At 41.6% G+C, this 17,452-nt stretch overlaps 1 protein-coding gene and 1 pseudogene across 1 annotated transcript in view; both read left to right on the top strand.

Annotated features, from left to right (window-relative positions):
- SLC4A4 (solute carrier family 4 member 4) overlaps window positions 1-17,452 on the top strand; it is a 400,518-nt gene that overhangs the window by 36,079 nt on the left and 346,987 nt on the right. The gene's annotated exons all lie outside the window — the stretch shown is intronic.
- On the top strand, window positions 214-616 carry LOC104678754 (annotated as a pseudogene).

Raw genomic sequence — 17,452 nt, 5'->3', positions numbered from 1 at the left:
TAGTTAAGTGGTGAATGCAAAGGAAAAGTGCTTGAAGAAAATTAGAAGTGCTATTCCAGTGAATACACCAATAATAAGAAAGTGAAAACAACCCTTAAGATTTATGCTAAGAGCAGTGTGAAGAAGAAGAAGTGAGAACGACCCTCGGACCGACCAAAGCCCGCGCGCGCTGCATCCCGCGTCCAGCACCTACGTCCTGCCGCCGTTGCCACCATGCCCAAGAGAAAGGCTGAAGGGGATGCTAAAGGAGATAAAGCCAAGGGGAAGGACGAACCAGAGAGAAGATCCACGAGGTTGTCTGCTAAACCTGCTCCTCCAAAGCCAGAGCCCAAGCCTAAAAAGGCCCCTGCAAAGAAGGGAGAGAAGGTACCCAAAAGGAAAAAGGGAAAAGCTGATGCTGACGAGGAGGGGAATAACCCTGCAGAAAACGGACATGCCAAAACAGACCAGGCACAGAAAGCTGAAGGTGCTGGAGATGCCAAGTGAAGTGTGTGCATTTTTGATAACTGTGTACTTCTGGTGACTGTACAGTTTGAAATACTATTTTTTATCAAGTTTTATAAAAATGCAGAATTTTGTTTTACTTTTTTTTTTTTTAAAGCTATGTTGTTAGCACACAGAACACTTCGTTGTTGTTTTTGGGGGAAGGGGCATATGTCACTAATAGAATATTTCCAAAGCTGGATTGATGTGGGGAAAACACCTTTCCCTTCTAGTTTTGAGAGACTTCCTCTTGGTTCCCAGGAGGAGGGATTCCCTACTTTGACACACATGGCCACCTTGGCACAAAAGCCTTGTGCTATGGAAAAACAAATTTGTTTTTATGTCCTCTTCTCGCTTTCCATCTTTCAGCATAGACTTAACTCCCTTAAGCCCAGACATCTGTTGGGACCTGACCCCTAGTCATTGGTTACCAGTGTGTCAGGTAATCTGGACTTTCCAGTGATGCCACTGAGATGGCACTTGTCAAAAGAGCAGTGGTTCCATTTCTAGATTGTGGATCTTCAGATAAATTCTGTCATTTTCATTTCACTTCCTGAAAGTCAGGGTCGGCTTGTGAAAAGTTGTTAAAAACATACTAAATGTGAAATGTCAACCCTCACTCTAAACTTTCCCTGTGCAGAGCATCACATGAAGACTTCACTGGGTTTTATAGTGGCTTTCTGATTTTTGGTAGTTCATTGAAGAAGGGAGTTTGAAAGTTGTTGTGTACTGTTAATGATTGTCTGCCCATGTCCTGTTTATGGAAAGTATCTTTCCATAAGATACTTTCCATAAACACCATGATTGTTTATGGAAAGTATCTTTAATAAAGCTGGATACAGTTTGAAAAAAAAAAAGATTTTTGCTAAATCTACTCTGCCTGTGCTGTGAAGATGGAACAGCACAGCCTAGATGACAGCACATCTGTTTATAGCATGATTTACTGAATATTTTAAGCTCACCGTTGAGACCTACTTTCAAAATTTTGCTGCTTATTGACAGTGCGCCTGGTTACCCAAAAACTCTGATAAAGAGGTACAAGGAGGTGAATGTAGTGTTTATGTATGCTAAAATAACTTTCATTCTGCAGCTCATGGATCAAGGAGTAATTTCGACTTAAAAGTCTTATTATTTAAAAATACATTTTGTAAAGCAATAGCTGTCGTAAATAGTGATTTCTCTGATGGATCTGGGCAAAGTAAATTGAAAACCTTCTGGAAAGGATTTACCATTCTAGATGCCATTAAAAACATTTATGGTTCATGGGAAGATGACAAAATATCAACAGAAACAGAAGGAAGTTGATTGTAATCCTCATGGGTGATTTTGAGGGTTCAAGACTTCGGTGGAGAAAGTACCTGCAGAGGTGATGGACATAGCAAGAGAACTGGAATTAGAAGTGGAGCCTGAAGAAGTGACTGAATTGTTACAACCTCATGACAAACTTGAATGGATGGGGAGTCACTTCTCCTGGATGAGCAAAGAAAGTGATTTCTTGGGATAGAGTCTGCTCCTGGTGAAGATGCTGTGAACATTGTTGACACGACAACAAAGGATTAGGATTTAGAGTATTACATAAACCTAGTCGATAAAGTAGCAGCACGGTTTGAGAGGATTGACTCCAATTTTGGAAAAAGTTCTACTGTGGGTAAAATGCTATTCAACAGCAGTGCATACAACAGAGAAATACTTGGTGAAAGGAAGAATCAATTGATGAGGCAAACTTTATTGTCTATCAGAATTGAGGCCAGACCTTCCACCAGCAAAAAGATTACAACTTGGTGAAAGCTCTGGTGGTTGTTAGCATTTTTTAGCAATACAGAATTTTAAAATTAAGATATGTGCATTTTTTAGACATAATGCTATTGCACACAATAGACAACAGTGTAGTATAAACATAACTTAAAGGCCGGGCGCAGTGGCTCATGCCTGTAATCCCAGCACTTTGGAAGGCTGAGGCGGGTGGATCACGAGGTCAGGAGACTGAGACCATCCTGGCTAACACGGTGAAACGCCGTCTCTATTAAAAATACAAAAAAATTAGCCGGGCATGGTGGTGGGCACCTGTAGTCCCAGCTACTCAGAAGGCTGAGGCAGGAGAATGGCGTGAACCCAGGAGGTGGAGCTTGCAGTGAGCCGAGATCGCACCACTGCATTTCAGCTTGGGCGACAGAGAGAGACTCCATCTCAAAAAAAAAAAAAAAAAAAAAAAAAAAATAATAATAATAATAATAACTTTTATATGCATTGGGAAACAGAAATTTCATGTGACTCGCTTTATTGTGATATTTGTTTCATTGTGGTGGAGTGGAACCGAACCTGCAACGTCTCTGACGTATGCCTGTAAAGACATTAAAAATATATGTAACCTCACCACCATTATCATACCTAATACAATTAATAATAATTCCTTAGTACCAGCTAATACCCAGTTAACTTGCAAGCTTCCTTATCTCAAAATAGTTTGTTAGATGGTTGATTTGTTTGAATTAGTATCTCAACTCAGGTGTCACATTAGATAGTTATGTCTTATGGGTGTCCTTTTTTCTCTCTGAGTTAAGGAGAATGTTTTTATTTTATTTTTTCATTTTTTTAACTTTTATTTTAGGTTTGGGGGTACACGTGAAGGTTTGTTACATAGGTAAACGCATGTCGTGGGAGTTTGTTGCATGTATTATTTCATCACCCATGTATTAAGCCCAGTACCCAATAGTTATCTTTTCTGTTCCTCTCCCTCCTTCCACCCTCCCCGCTAAAGTAGACCCCAGTGTCTGTTGTTTCCTTCTTTGTGTTGGTAAGTTCTTATCATTTAGCTCCCACTTAAAAGTGAGAACATGCAGTATTTGTTTTTCTGTTCCTGCATTAATTTGCTGAGGATAATAGCCTCCAGCTGCATCTGTGTTCCTGCAAAAGACATGATCTTGTTCTTTTTAATGGCTGCATAGCATTCCATGGTATATTGATACCACATTTTCTTTATCCAGTCTGTCATTAATGGGCATTTAGGTTGATTCCATGTCTTTGCTCTTGTGAATAGTGCTGCAGTGAACATTCATGTGCATGTGTCTTTATGGTAGAATGATTTATATTCCTCTGGGTATATACCCAGTAATGGGATTGCTGGGTTGAATGGTAGATAGTTCTGCTTTTAACTCTTTGAGAATCACCTTACTGCTTTCCACTATGAAGGAGACTGTTTTTAAATTGGGTTGTAACATCCTTTCACAATGTGGACCACTCCTGTCTGTACACACAAGCGGCTAGAACCAAACACGGGATATCATTCTATGGCAAAAGGATGCCAAGCTCAGGGCGTTTTCCCCCAAAGTGCAGTCGATGTAACCGTAGAATCAGAAAACTCATAGTTTAAACCAACTTTAAATGTATTCCTTTATTATTTAAGGTGTCAATTTGAATTATGGGTGTTAAAAAAAACACCAACAATAAGCTGTATGCTCTTCTCATGATATCCACATATTAATCATCTGCTTTGGCATATTCTAACACTATGTGTTGCCATCCCTGGGGCAGATTTAGGTAGGCGAGGATTCAAGTGGCAACAACTTGAGTCATGAACTTTGGAGCTAGTTTGGCAGAAGTTGATAAAGATTTTATTAACAAGTTAATGCAGATTGGCCTTTGTCATGAGCACTGAAACACTGCTCAGCACCTTCACAAGGCAGAAGTCAATGTCAAGGCTCTGAACCCTCAGGATGACGTCTCCTAAGGTGTGTCATTTCACTTTTGGATCTGCAGAGCATTGGGTCAAGTTCTGACATGGTGATGTAGGATTCTGACCCAGCAGACCCCGCCTGTAACCTCTGTGCTACACTTGCTGTGGCCCCAGAAAGACCTTCTAAATAGGTTTCATGAAGCACCTTAATGGAAATGTTTATATAATGACAAAGACTTAGGTAAAGACTATAAACTTGAGGAAGTATCACTCTATTGCTTAGACCCTCCAGTGGCTTTCTAGTTGTTCAGAGTAAACACCAAAGCCCTTCATACAGTGGCCTCCCAAACCCAAAGCAGCCTGCCTCTCCTTTACCTTCATCTCTCTGATTTTATCTCCACCCCTCCTGGCTTACTCTGCACCAGCTACTGGCCTCCTTGATATTCCAGTAATCTTCCAGGCTATTTCCTGCCTCAAGGCCTTTGCATTTGCTGTTCTCTCAACATAACGGCAAGTCTCACTATCTTACCCTTTTCAATCTTTGCTCAACTATCACTCGTTGAGGCCTTTCTTAACTACCTATTTAAAACTGCACTACTCTGCAGTTTAACCAGCATTCCCTAAATCTCTTCCTTGCTTACATTTTTCCATTGCAGTATCAACTTTTAACACATTGTGCAGTTGATTTTTAAATTTTGTGTATTGTCTATTTCCCACCATGGATTTATCCTTAGTGCCTAGAATAATGCCTGGTCATAGCAGACACTCAATAAATTGAATAAATGAATGAGTAAATGAGTTAAACTTTGGAAAATTAGATCACAAGTGTACACTGAGAGATTTCTTGGGAAAAATGAAGGATAAACTTTGAACAGCATTGTGGAAAGAGACATTTTAATAAGGGAACACAGACTAGAGAAATGTCTTCAATGTTCTTGTAATAGTGAACTGTGCTCATAAAGTTTATGAGATAAAAGTTGTTTTTCTGCTTAGTAGTGCAGCCCACGTGGTGAGTGATGCACTCTTCTGGCTTTTGATACAGTAGTTCCTTGGCATGTGTGAATTTAACAATTGTGATTTCAACTATTTGCTAACAGCCCTAGAAGTTTATACCATGTAGTAGGTTTGTGCTTTGGTGGAGAAACATGTGGCCAAGTGGTGAGCCCAGGCTGAGCTGGCAAATGGAAATTAGATGCTGTATGGTACTTGTGAATTGGGGAATTTGCAAAATGGGCCTGAGGAGGGGATGTTCATGAATGTCAAGGGTCTGTATACTCTTTAATTATTGAGTGTTTCTACTCTTTCACTAAAGGTCTAATATTTGTGATCCCAGGTTCCTGGAGTTTTTATTTTTGTTTTTGTTTTGCACTGGCATTCTTTTATTTGAGATGCTGAGCTCTGTGCTCAATCAGGGTTGAGTGGAATGGGATTTAAAGAACTTAAGTATATAACTGAGTTCAAACTATTTTTAACTTTACATCTGATTCCCAAGAATAAAGCAGAAGATAAAGATGCTTGCATGTGGGCCTCCTAGATTGAGTATCCGACACAAGAAAAGCCTGCCCAAAGCCAAGCAGGCCGCCCTTTCCCTTTTCTTGGTAGGGTGATCTCACATCCGTGGTCCCTTAGATCCAACGCTTTTAGGAGCTCGGGTCTTCACAGCCCTGTTCCGAGACTCAGGAACTTGGATTCTCAAAGCCCAGATCCCATTCCCACAGAAGCCCGTCTTCACTGCCCGCTTCTGTTCCCTTCCAAAACTCAGGTTTTCTCAGTCTGATTCTGCCCCTCAGGAACCTGAGTGTTCGTGGTCCTATTTCTGAATCCTTAGGAGCCCGGGTCTTCACTGTCCCTCTTCTGCCACTTAGGAGCCCGGGTCCTCACTGCTCCGCTTTTACCTCTCCGGAGCCCGTGTCTTCATACCTCATTCCTTTCCAGTCCTCTCCTCTTAGGAGCGCGGGTCCTCACAATCCTGTTCCTCCCAGACCGACTTTCCTCAGATACTGGAGAACTCCAATCCATCCCCGTTCCCTAAGTCCTGTCTGGAGCCCGGGTCCCCACAGCCGCTTTTTCTCTGACCCTGATCCTCTTAGTCCCTTCCCAAGAGCCTGAATCCTCACAGCCCCATCTCATCCACAACCTGGTCCTGCGAACACTGACCCACTGTAGGTCTTGGTCCTGACTTCCTCCTCCCGCTCTTGTTCCTCAACTGCCAGGGTTCAAGACTCCCCAAGATATTTGGAGAGTTTTAACAGATCAGTCAAATTGGCTAAAAAGAGGCAGCTTGACATTGAATGGGTAAGAGAACAGATTTTGGAGCCAGTCCTCCTGGGTTTGAATCCTGACATCAACAGTTATAGCCGTGTGATTTTTTTGGGCATGTGACTTAATCTGTCTGTGTTTCAGAGATGATGGTGATAAAAACAGTGCAAACCTCATTGGATTGTTGTATTAAATGAGTTAATAATATCTGTAAAGCAATTACAATAGTAACTAGGACATAGTAAGCACTACCTAAGTAGTAGTTTGCTAAATAAAAATAAAGATATTAATTTGGGGGGAATTGTTACAGGATGTTCTAATATTTGGCCAGTAGGCACACCGAAGTAGAGAAAGAGGTAAGTGATGTAATTTGAAATTATAAGAAGGAATATATGTAAGTTCAGCATTATGAAAAATATTCTTGAAGATAATCCTTGGTGGGCATTGATTAGTTAATTATGAAAGAGTATAGTAGAGTGGTTAAAATTGTGGACTGCTCAATTAGTCTGCATGCCTGGTCTTCTTATCACATGTACTGTATGATTTTGGGCAAATTATTTATCTTCAAAATTAGGACTTTAAAGTGGGTGTGTGAAGAGTCCCTACCTCATGGCATTGTTATGAAGATTGAATCAAATCATCATCACAAAGTATTCAGCTTAGTAGTTGGCAAGCAGTACGTATTTAAAATGTGACTTAAAAAATTAATAGATAATGCGCTGGGTGCGATGGCTCACCCCTGTAACCCCAGCACTTTGGGAAGCCTAGGTGGGTGGATCACCTGAGGTCAGGAGTTGGAGACTAGCCTGGCCAACATGGTGAAACCCCATCTCTACTAAAAATGCAAAAGTTAGCTGAGCGTGGTGGTGCGTGCCTATAATCCCAGCTACTTGGGAGTCTGAGGCAGGAGAATTGCTTGAACCCGGGAGATGGAGGTTGCAGTGAGCTGAGATTGCACTGCACTACAGCCTGAGCAACAGAGCAAGACTCTGTTTCAAAAAAAAAAAAAAAAAAAAAAAAAAAATTAATAGATAATGAAAGTCCCTAATCTCAGTTCCTACATTGTTATAGGTATTGACATCCTTTAGCTAGAACCTTCAGTTCTGCCCTGTTACTGAGTCAGATAAAATAAGATGGCATCCAGAAGGAAATTATGCATGTATGTTGCTTAGCACACTGACTGACATGTAGCAAGAACTTAATAAAATTTCAGGAGCCTCATCCCTGCCAGCCAGGTGGTAGTTCAGGATGGGAGATGTGAACACTGTGGTTGCCACATTGGGTAGAGGTAGGAAGGTTTGCCTAAACCCATTTCAGAAGGCATCTTCTTCAGTGTCAGTTCTGTGTGTCAGAGGTGGGTAGGTCAGGGACTGTGCCTGATCAGGTGCCATGGAGCTGACTCCCAGCCCTGTGTCCTGGAAAAAACTCCTGCTCTTGAGTCCCCATCTGCCTGCCAATCTGCGTCTGATCTGAGATCACTGTGAAATCCACAGTAAATGTGCAAAAGTCACAGACTACAATGGATATGAATTAACTGAGGATTTTAGTTATCCGTGCTATTGCCATACTAATTACTACAAATAATTTATCATTGACTGTGTATAAATGTAAACCTAAGCTAAAATTTCTAGAGCTTAAAGTTTATATTGACATTTTGAATCCCAGTTTTATTTGCAGGTAACTGCCATCCAGCTTCTTTATAGATTTACCTAAACACATTACAGAGTTTTATTTGTCCAGTTGCAGGCCTGATGAGCAAAATTGAACTCTCTTATAACTTTCATGCTGCTTCTGAGCATTTATTATTTTTTTTAGAAATAGATCTCACTATGTTGCCGAGGCTAGAGTGCAGTGGATATTCACAGGCATGATTGTGACGCACTACAGCCTCAAAGCTCCTGGGCTCAAGCAGTCTTCCCACCTCAGCCTTCCTAGTAGCTGGGATTTTAGGCATATGCCACTGTATCAGGCTTTGCTTCTGGGTATTTAAAGTAGTGTATGGTGTGATTTATTTTTAAGTTCATTCATTCTTCTGTTCATGAAACAAATTTTTATTTAGAACCAAATATGTGGCAGGTCCAGGTACCTCTTACTTTTTTTTTTTTTTTTTTAGCAGACAAGGGAAATTCCCATTTGAATTTAATTTGGCCTCTACATGTGAGAGTATTGGTATAGTCTGTGTGGAGGGTTAAATTCTAATGTTAATCTATAAAGAGAAAATTATATAGTTAAAAATATCCTTGAAAAATCCCTTAATTCAACCATAAACATAACACTCTTCAGGGAGTATAGCATAGCCATTTTCCCCCCTTTCTTTGGAACACATCACTGTTTCTCCTATTGAATAACAGGCTAAGTCATTGGAAATTTGCTTGTTTATGGGGTTTATGTTGTTTGAAATACACATTCAGGGCCTTTAGACTTAGAGATCCACTTAATACTAAACATGTATGTGCCTTCACTGTGCCTATTTCTAACTGGTTGATTGACTGATTAATCGATTGATTCATAGTGAATCAATTGATTAATTGATTGATTCATAGTCACCACACATAGTTACTAACTACACTACAAGTAGTCTACTAACTATGTATAGTGACTATGTTTGACACTAGAGGTAGAAAAACTTTAGAAAGACAATATTTGCTCTGAAAGAGCTCATGATGTGGTGGGGACAAGAGCCATGACATGCTTAAGTACAGTTGAGTGATGATAAGTTATAATGACAATGTGTTGTAACGTGCTATGTGGGAAGCAGGCACATTCAGGAAGCCAATGGAGAACAGAGGAAGGAGCATAGCTCTGCTCAGGGAAGGGTATGTCTGAGAATGTAGAGAGGCTTCTGGAGAGGTTGGATCTTAAGTTGGGTTTTGAAGAATGGGTTAACTAAGATGATATTTTAATTAGAGGAAATAGCATGTACACGAAGGTGTGGCGGATGGTTCAGGGTGTATGGCGTGGGGATGGTAGGACCTGAGCTTACGTTTCGTGTTAAGCAAGTTGGATTTCTCTTCCATGTAATGAAGAACCACTGAAGGCTCTTTAAAAGGAGAGATACCAAAGTGCGTTTTATAAATGGATGCATTAGAGGGGAATGAGTTCAGATCCAGGGAGGCCAGTGAAAAAGCACTGGTGAGAAGGCAGATGGGAATCCTGCCATCCTACACTCACGTCAAACCTGAGCATGTTGGGGCATCCCTTGACTAAAAGCTGCCTTGCAGGGTGGGTTTTCAGCTATAGATACTCCCTTTCCTGTGACTGCCCTGTGGGGTATCATCCCTTCCTCCCTTTGCTCTTCTTTCCTTACTCTGCTGCTGGTTTGGGTCTGGCTCTTGGTTGAAGAGCTGATGGTGGTATGGAGGAGGGGACAGAGGACGAACATGCCGGTCGCCGTCCTCTGTGCTGGTGTCTCATATGGAGGGGCCCAGCCATTTCATCTGGCCTGATTCCTGTCTTAGGACCTTTGTGATTTTCACACAAGAAGCCTTGAAGACGGGTGATTGAAAGCTAAAAGAGTTTAGAAGGGAGCTTCTTTTTCTTGTCCGTAACAGTAAAACCTCTGAGAAAATGTTGGAAGGACAAAGTACTTTGTTTCTGACATGGGAAGGAGACTATTCTACAACGGAACTCTGGTCAGAAGCAGCACAGGGTCTTTGTGGAAGCACATGAGATAGTCCATTAAAAATATTAAGGAGCATGTGAGTGTGAGTGCAGGCTAAGTCAGGGAATGTCCTGAGGAGTCATGAACGAAGTCCTCCTTTCAGCACTTCGTACCCTCCCCACAAGCGCTTTCTCTCTTTATCGGTCACCTCTCCTGGCCTCCGAACCTTTTCTCACCCCAGAGTCTCTGTCTCCGTCCTCCTATCAGTTATTTTTTTGTCCTTTGTTACTGAGCCTGCTCCAGCCTTTCAGAAATCAATCAACAATCTGAAGACAGAGTTTAGGAGACCTAATCCTAGCATGGAGAAGATGGAAAGGGAGAGTTTGATCCTAGTAGTTTGAGGAACAGTTTATCTGTAGTCTCCTTAGTCAAAAATCCCGTGCCTTTGCTCATGAGACAGAATCATGACCTCTGGGTCTGTAGGAGTATTAATACTCTATTCTCTGGGCCCTATGAACTTTATATTTTATTTAACTAAAACTGGTTGTATTTATTTAGGAAATTATTTAATTCCCTAAACTAACTTCTGAAGTGGTATAAGCCCATTTTAAAAGACAGTGAAGTGAGAGAGGCTAGTTAACTTTCTAAGCTTACACACTTAGCAAAGTGTGCATTTGGGATTTTGTATTCAGTTTTGCCTGATTCTGCATCTGTGTTGGTGGACCTGACCACCGTGTAGAATAATGCTTCTAGGGGAAATTAAAAAACAGAGTTACAAATGAGCTTTTTTAAATTGAAAATTTTATTGAGATAATTGTAGATTCAAATGCATATTTGAGAAATTATACAGAGAGGTTACTAGTGCAGAAAAGCTCCAGTTTGCCAGTTTTTCCCAAGGTTAACATTTTACAAAACGGTAGTATAATATCATAACCAGGTTATTGGCAGTGATACAATTCACCAAACTTTATTCACATTTCCTGTTTTACGTGTACGACTTTCTCTCTCTCTTCTCTGTCTGTATTAAGTTCTATACAATTTTATCACCTGTGTTGATCCACAGATAAGATACTGAATAGAGCCAACCACAGGGGTCCCTCGTGTTGCCCTTGTTAACAACAAATACCTCCATCTTTAACCCCTGGCAAACATGAATCTGTCCTTCGAAATCTGTCCTTCGAAATCTGTCCTTCATTTCTAAAATTTTGTCACTCCATATAAATTGTATAATATAGTTTGTAACCTTTTCGGATGAGCTTTTCTCACTCAGCATAAGCTTCTGGAGATTCATCCAAATTGTTGTGTTTATCAATAGTTTGTTCATGTTTCTTGCTAAGCAGTATTCCATGGTATGGATGTACCATAGTTTAACCACTCTCCTGTTGAAAGACATGTGGATTAATTCTGGAGTTTTCTACTATACTTAAAGCTGCTGTGAACATTCATGTACAGGTTTTTGGGTGAACGTAAGTTTTTATTTCTCTGGGATAAGTGCCCAGGAGTACAAATGAACTTTTAATACAGTTCATAAATCCAGAATTGGATTTGGCGTGATCCTGCTCTGGGTTGCATTTTCACCTTTTATCCAGTTCTCAGTCTGATTTTGTGTGGGGCTCTCACCTATTTCCCTCTGGCCCTGGGCCCGTGTAAATTTCCAGGCTGATTAGGGTGCTCTGGGAAGGAGACTGACTTCGCTTTGTTGCCGGCTGATCTCTGGGAGTCATCACTGCAATCAGTCATGCTTGTGAGTTTTGCTGCACCGGTGTCCCTTTCACCCAGTGTGGATGTCCAGAGCTCCAGCTGTCTGCACAGTTAAGTCAGCAACTGTGTTCTGTCTTACTTCCTGTGGGAATGAAAGGCCTTCTTAGAGCCCCTGTGAAGTTTTAAAGGGAATGGTTGCAGCTTTTTCTTGCCCTTCGGTTCCCTGTAGTGAACACATGTTGCCAAAAGATGGCAGTGCACTTTGCAGCCACTGAGATTGCTCTTCCCTGTTGCCTGTGGCTTAGAGAATTGTGTCTTGTTCATCATCTGTATGTTGAAAATGTGCATGGCAGATTTTACAAAGCAACAAAAGCACCAATAAAATGCTGTGAAGTTTAGAATCATGAAAAAAAAATCTCGTTTGCAAATGGTTTATAATGGAAGTAGTCCCCCACTTCTTAAACATGATTTGAATAGGGAATAGAACTCAGAAATGGGTGTATCAGTGTATAATTTTAGATGTCGGTACTGATTGTTATATTCTGTATAGCTCCTGAAAAAGACCTGTGAAATGCTGATTTTTATCTTTCATCTGATCCAAGATTAGCCAAGTAACAGGGACAGCCTGCTTTTGAACTCTGAGACTGTAGTCCTCAAGTAAAGGCCTTTGTATACACTTAGTTTTCATGACAAAAATGGCTAATAATAAAACTCTTCACTTGCTAGCATTTATCACTCCCCTGTGTGCGTCACTTTGGTGTGTGTGTGGGCATGTGTGTAAAGAACTGTTTAAACATTGGCTATGCATGGGAAAGCTGTGTGAAGTGAGAGATTATGGGGTTCACCGGATGTTGTAAACAGACCAAGCTGGTGAGGATAAAGTGGGATGAGTTGAAATACAAGATTAGCTAATAAACTTTATGCTGTACGCATGGAGAGAAACAGTGATATGAAACTCTGGTATGGGCATGTTAAACACTGGTGCCCTGCTACTCTCTAGGGTGCCATCCCCGGTGCCTTTTGGGATGCAATCAAAAAGCCCTGCTATGAACTTGATCCATGTGCAGCATCATTAAGTGCAGAGCAGGCTGTGGAAGAGAGTGGGCTAGCTCTGGGATTGGGTATACAAGCCCCGGAGTGGATCCTCTACACACCAGCCAGTGTGCCAGGGTTGGAGGCTCTGTTTCGCCTCCCCTGGGCTCAGTACTGTAGTCACTTTCATCCTACAGTTTACAAAGTAGCTGCAATCCTGGGGTGGCAGGGAAACAGGTGGCTCCACGGTAAAGCAGCAGGCTTTTTGCTACTGCATCCTTTGGCAAAAGCTTAGGCTAGGAGGAGAAATGTGCTGTATAAAGTTTTAACCCTGAAACCAGATGCTGTTACTATAGAGACAAGTGAAATGCTACAGCAGGAGGCGTAACAGGGGAGGGATGGGAGAAGGGAGGTGGGAGGGCAAGTGAGGCGAATCTAAAGGCTAGCACACTTGAAGACCTTCAACCTTTAGCAGCACTGTGACAGGGCAGGCTTGCATTCTGAAACTTGTGTGCTGGCGGTCTGCCACGTGCTGACTGGCTGAGTGGCAGCTGCTTGCACTGTGTGGACTAGCTGGTGAGCACGTTGGCAGTTGGCATGGGCTCTGGGGGTGGGAACTTAGAGGGGTGGAATGTAGATGGGTGCTCAAGACCCAATGGCTGACAGTTTTGCACAAATGTTTCTCATGCTGGGCTTAAGTCACCCTTACGAGCCTGCTCAGTGATTAGGACCGGCTGGTAAAAGCCGGTCCATTTGGCAGTAGATTTGACGTGTTACAGTTAAATCATTTTGGTGTCCCAGAATAACGGAGAATAAGAAAAACCTTGCTTTGGGTGTGGACTTCCGTAGAAAGGGTAGAACTTGTACAGTCAGAGGCCTGGCTGGGGGAAGGCATTATTGGCCCTGAGTGGATTTTATACTGTCTGGTGTGACCCTTATCCCCGTGATGCTGGTGAGAAGCTTCCAAATCTATTCTGAACTTTGCCTCATGCTGGTGATGTGAGCAACCCAGGAGCTTTTTAGAAGCATGCTCTTCCCTTCTTTGTTTTCAGCGAATGCAGGGTGTGTGAAAGGAACTTTTAAGAATGGGTTTGAGGGCCTGATTAAGGACTGGATAAGTTAATTTCTTCCTATTGATAGAAAGAGGAACTAGTTGGGTCAGATGGTTATTTTAAAATATATCTCTGTCTTACTAATAATAGCAAGCAACTGCTGAGAGGATTTGCGGTGGAGAGGGACACAAGCCCAAATAATTGACATCTGTAGTGTGAAGATGAAGAAAAGGTGCTGAATTCCTGTATTTTGTGCAGAAGGCTAGGTGCACCAGGCTGGACTTACTTCTAAGGAGGACTGAGGGCGGCTGTGGGGAAAGGCCGCTGTGGGTGTGCAGGTTTTATATTTTCCGTTTGCTTCACTCATGCCTTTTTTCTTCCTGCAGGGAAGAGGCTGCTTTGAGATGCTCTGCATTGTCTGTCAGAAAGAACGAAGTTTCTAATTACTTGCTATGTATAGTCTTGGAGGGAATGTGAAATATGCATCAAAGAGCCAAGGAATGCACCAATCATTATTCTCACTCTCTAACTCAGATGGAACATAGTGACAGTGCCTCAGTTAGGCTGGATGGTTTTCTTAGCCTAGGAAGGGGGTTTTTCTGAACTATTCTCTTATCCCCTCCAGTTGTTGCTGCTTTTCATTTTCTCTTTCTTTCTGTTTCTCTTTTTTCTTTTAGAGATGGGAATTCACTGCATTACCCAGGCTGGAATGCAGTGACCTACTCATAGCTCACTGAAGCCTTGAACTTCTGGGCTCAAGCAGTCCTCCCACCTCAGTCTCCCAAGTGTCTGGGACTACAGGTGCGCAACACTGCGCCTAGCTAATTTGAAAAAAAATTTCAGAGATGGATCTTGCTATGTTGCGCAGACTGGTCTGGAACTCCTGGCCTCAAGCAGTCCTCCCACTCAAAGCAGGCTGAGCAACTGTGTCAGCTTTTCTTCTTTTACTTCTTTGGTTGTTGCATGCAATTTTGGGAATGGCTTAGGCACAAAGGCTAAACATTTTAGTTAGGAAATTTGAAAAAAGACAACAAAAGACTTTAGGATCAGTTTGATTTATAGTGAGGTGCAGAAATGATGTTCCGCATGAAATTGTGTTGGACTCTATAGGCTGGAAAGGGTTAGTTCTGATAGGACTGGAAAGGGTTAATGTGAGCTAAACCACTCTGTTTTCTAAAGGGGAGCTGGCACTATTAATGTACGTGCAGTAGCACAGGGCTTCAGGATTTTGTTGTGCTTCTGAGGTCTTTTAAGAAAATTTCCTCATTAAACTGTCATCCTTATCTGTGTCTACAAATGTATAATGGATGGGTTCTTGCCTTTTGAACTTACTTGCCTGGATTGCTAAGGGTAATCTTTGAGAAGGTGGATGTGATTGCGTTAGGCACCTTGTTTGTCTTGCTCACTGTAACTCTAGTGCCTTGGCTTGTGCCTGGAGCATAGTAGTAGTATCCAGTAAATATTGACTGAATGAATGAATGCAGGAAAGAGAAAAGAAAAGAGAACTATTGAATGCCTCCTCTGTGTCTGCTACTGTGTGTGGTATGTAAAAATTATATTTGGCAATCAGAAGATATTGGTGATCATGACTAAAGTGCTTTTTACACCTCTCTTTCCATCTTTCTCAGCCACTCGGTAGCAGTGCTCTCCTCCTTTTGTCACTTCCTTGACATCACTCTTGCCTGGATTTCCTCTTACCTCATTGACTGTTTTTGTTCCTCTGCTCTGCTTGTAAATGTCGGCATGCCTCAACACTTGGTCTTGGGTCCACTCCTTGATTTTTACATTTTCTTCCTGGATGATCTCATCTAGTAATAGCTTCAGGTACCAGCTTTATTCATTGATTTCCTAATTTTTATCTCTAATCCTGAGCCTCTGAGCTCCAGACTCAGACATCTACTTGTATGCCCAATGGCTCCTTTTTCATGTGTAATAAGCATCTTATTCTTAAAGTGGCTAAATAGAACTCTTGATTTGTTCCCCAATAATTTGTTTCTCCCATAGCCTTCCCCTGGCTCCTGCGATAATTTCTTAATTTCTCTTGTCCCCTTACTGTCCATTTTCAGGGTGATCTTTTAAAAATGAAAAACAGTCAAGTCACTCTCAATTTTAAAACTCTTCTGTGGCTCTCATAACACCTAAAATTCTGACTCCTTACCCTGGATACTGTGGCCCCAATCAGTATCATCTCCTAAAGTTGACCTTCAGGCCCTGTCCAGCTGTACTAACTTTGTTTCTGTTCCTGGAACATCCTAAACTTGTCTTCACCTTAAAGCCTTTGCACTTGCTGTTCCCTTTGCTTGGAACACATTACCTGCAAATATTCACAGTACTGATTCCTTCCTGTCATTTTTGTCTCTGCTCAGTTGTCATCCAGAAGCCTCATGTGAACCACCCTATGCCAAGCAGTCCCTGCCTCATTTTATTTTCCACAAAGTACTTAATGCTATCTGAGATTACCTTGTTCATCTATTCACTATTAATTGCTTGGGAACTTTGTCTCTCTGATTCACAGATATATTTCCCTCTCTCTGAAGAGTATGAGGAACATAGCAGGCACTAAATAAATATTTGCTGAATCAGTGAATATACTATATCATTTAATTTTCATGGGAACCAGAGGCTTAGAGAAGTTGATAAATGACTTGACTTCTTAAGTCTTTTTTTTTTTTTTTTTTTTTTTTTTTTTTTTTTGAGATGGAGTCTCACTCTTTTGCCCAGGCTGGAGTGCAGTAGCGCGATCTCGGCTCACTGCAACCTCTGCTTCCTGGGTTCAAGTTATTCTCCTGCCTCAGTCTCCCGAGTAGCTGGGATTATAGGCGTGTACCACTGTGTCCTGCTAATTTTTGTATTTTTAGTGGGGATGGGGTTTCACCATGTTAGCCAGGTTGGTCTGTAACTCCTGACCTCAAGTGATCTGCCTCCCTTGGCCTCCCGAGGGATTACAGGTGCCGGGATTACAGGTGTGAGCCATGATCATGCCCGACCTCAAATCTTCAAGGAATTTTCTTTTCCACTGAAATCTTGATGGCCAACCCATATCCTGCTTGCATTCAGATTTCTATTTTTAGTTTGAGTACAGAGAAGGAAAATGATGTATAGATTGCCAGGGTGAAAAGGAAGGAAACAGAAAGGAAGGAAACTTACAGTAATTAAACATGTAGTATGTGCTAAGTCCTGCACTGTGTGCTTTTCTGTATGTTACCTAATTCGACTCTCAAAGCCTTCAGTGCAAGGTTGATATTATTGTGTTGAATCAATGCAAGGTTGATATTATTACCCCAGTTTTATAGATGGAAAAACTGAGGCTCAAAAAAGCTAAAAACTTTGCTCCAGGTAGCACACCTATTAAGTGATGAGCTAGATTTCTTAAACCGGGGACTACCTGACACCAAATTCTGACTCTTTATGTTATGATGGTTGCTTTGTGAGATGGATTTGCTTCTAAAATAGTAAGGACAAAAATATGAATTCAATGCACATCTGCGTAGATATAACAAATATCTGAAGCACAAGAATAAGTTATACAGACAATATGGAAAACAGACCTACAATATTCAATGCCTAAGCATATAATTGGATGAATAGAATACAGAATGAACATTTGGTTCTCTGGCAGGGCTCATGTACGGTATGACATAGAGCAGCTGT

The sequence above is a fragment of the Rhinopithecus roxellana genome, chromosome 2 (genome assembly GCF_007565055.1).
Source record: "Rhinopithecus roxellana isolate Shanxi Qingling chromosome 2, ASM756505v1, whole genome shotgun sequence".
In the NCBI taxonomy this organism is placed as follows: Eukaryota; Metazoa; Chordata; class Mammalia; order Primates; family Cercopithecidae; genus Rhinopithecus; species Rhinopithecus roxellana.
This window is presented reverse-complemented; position numbering and strand designations above follow the sequence as displayed.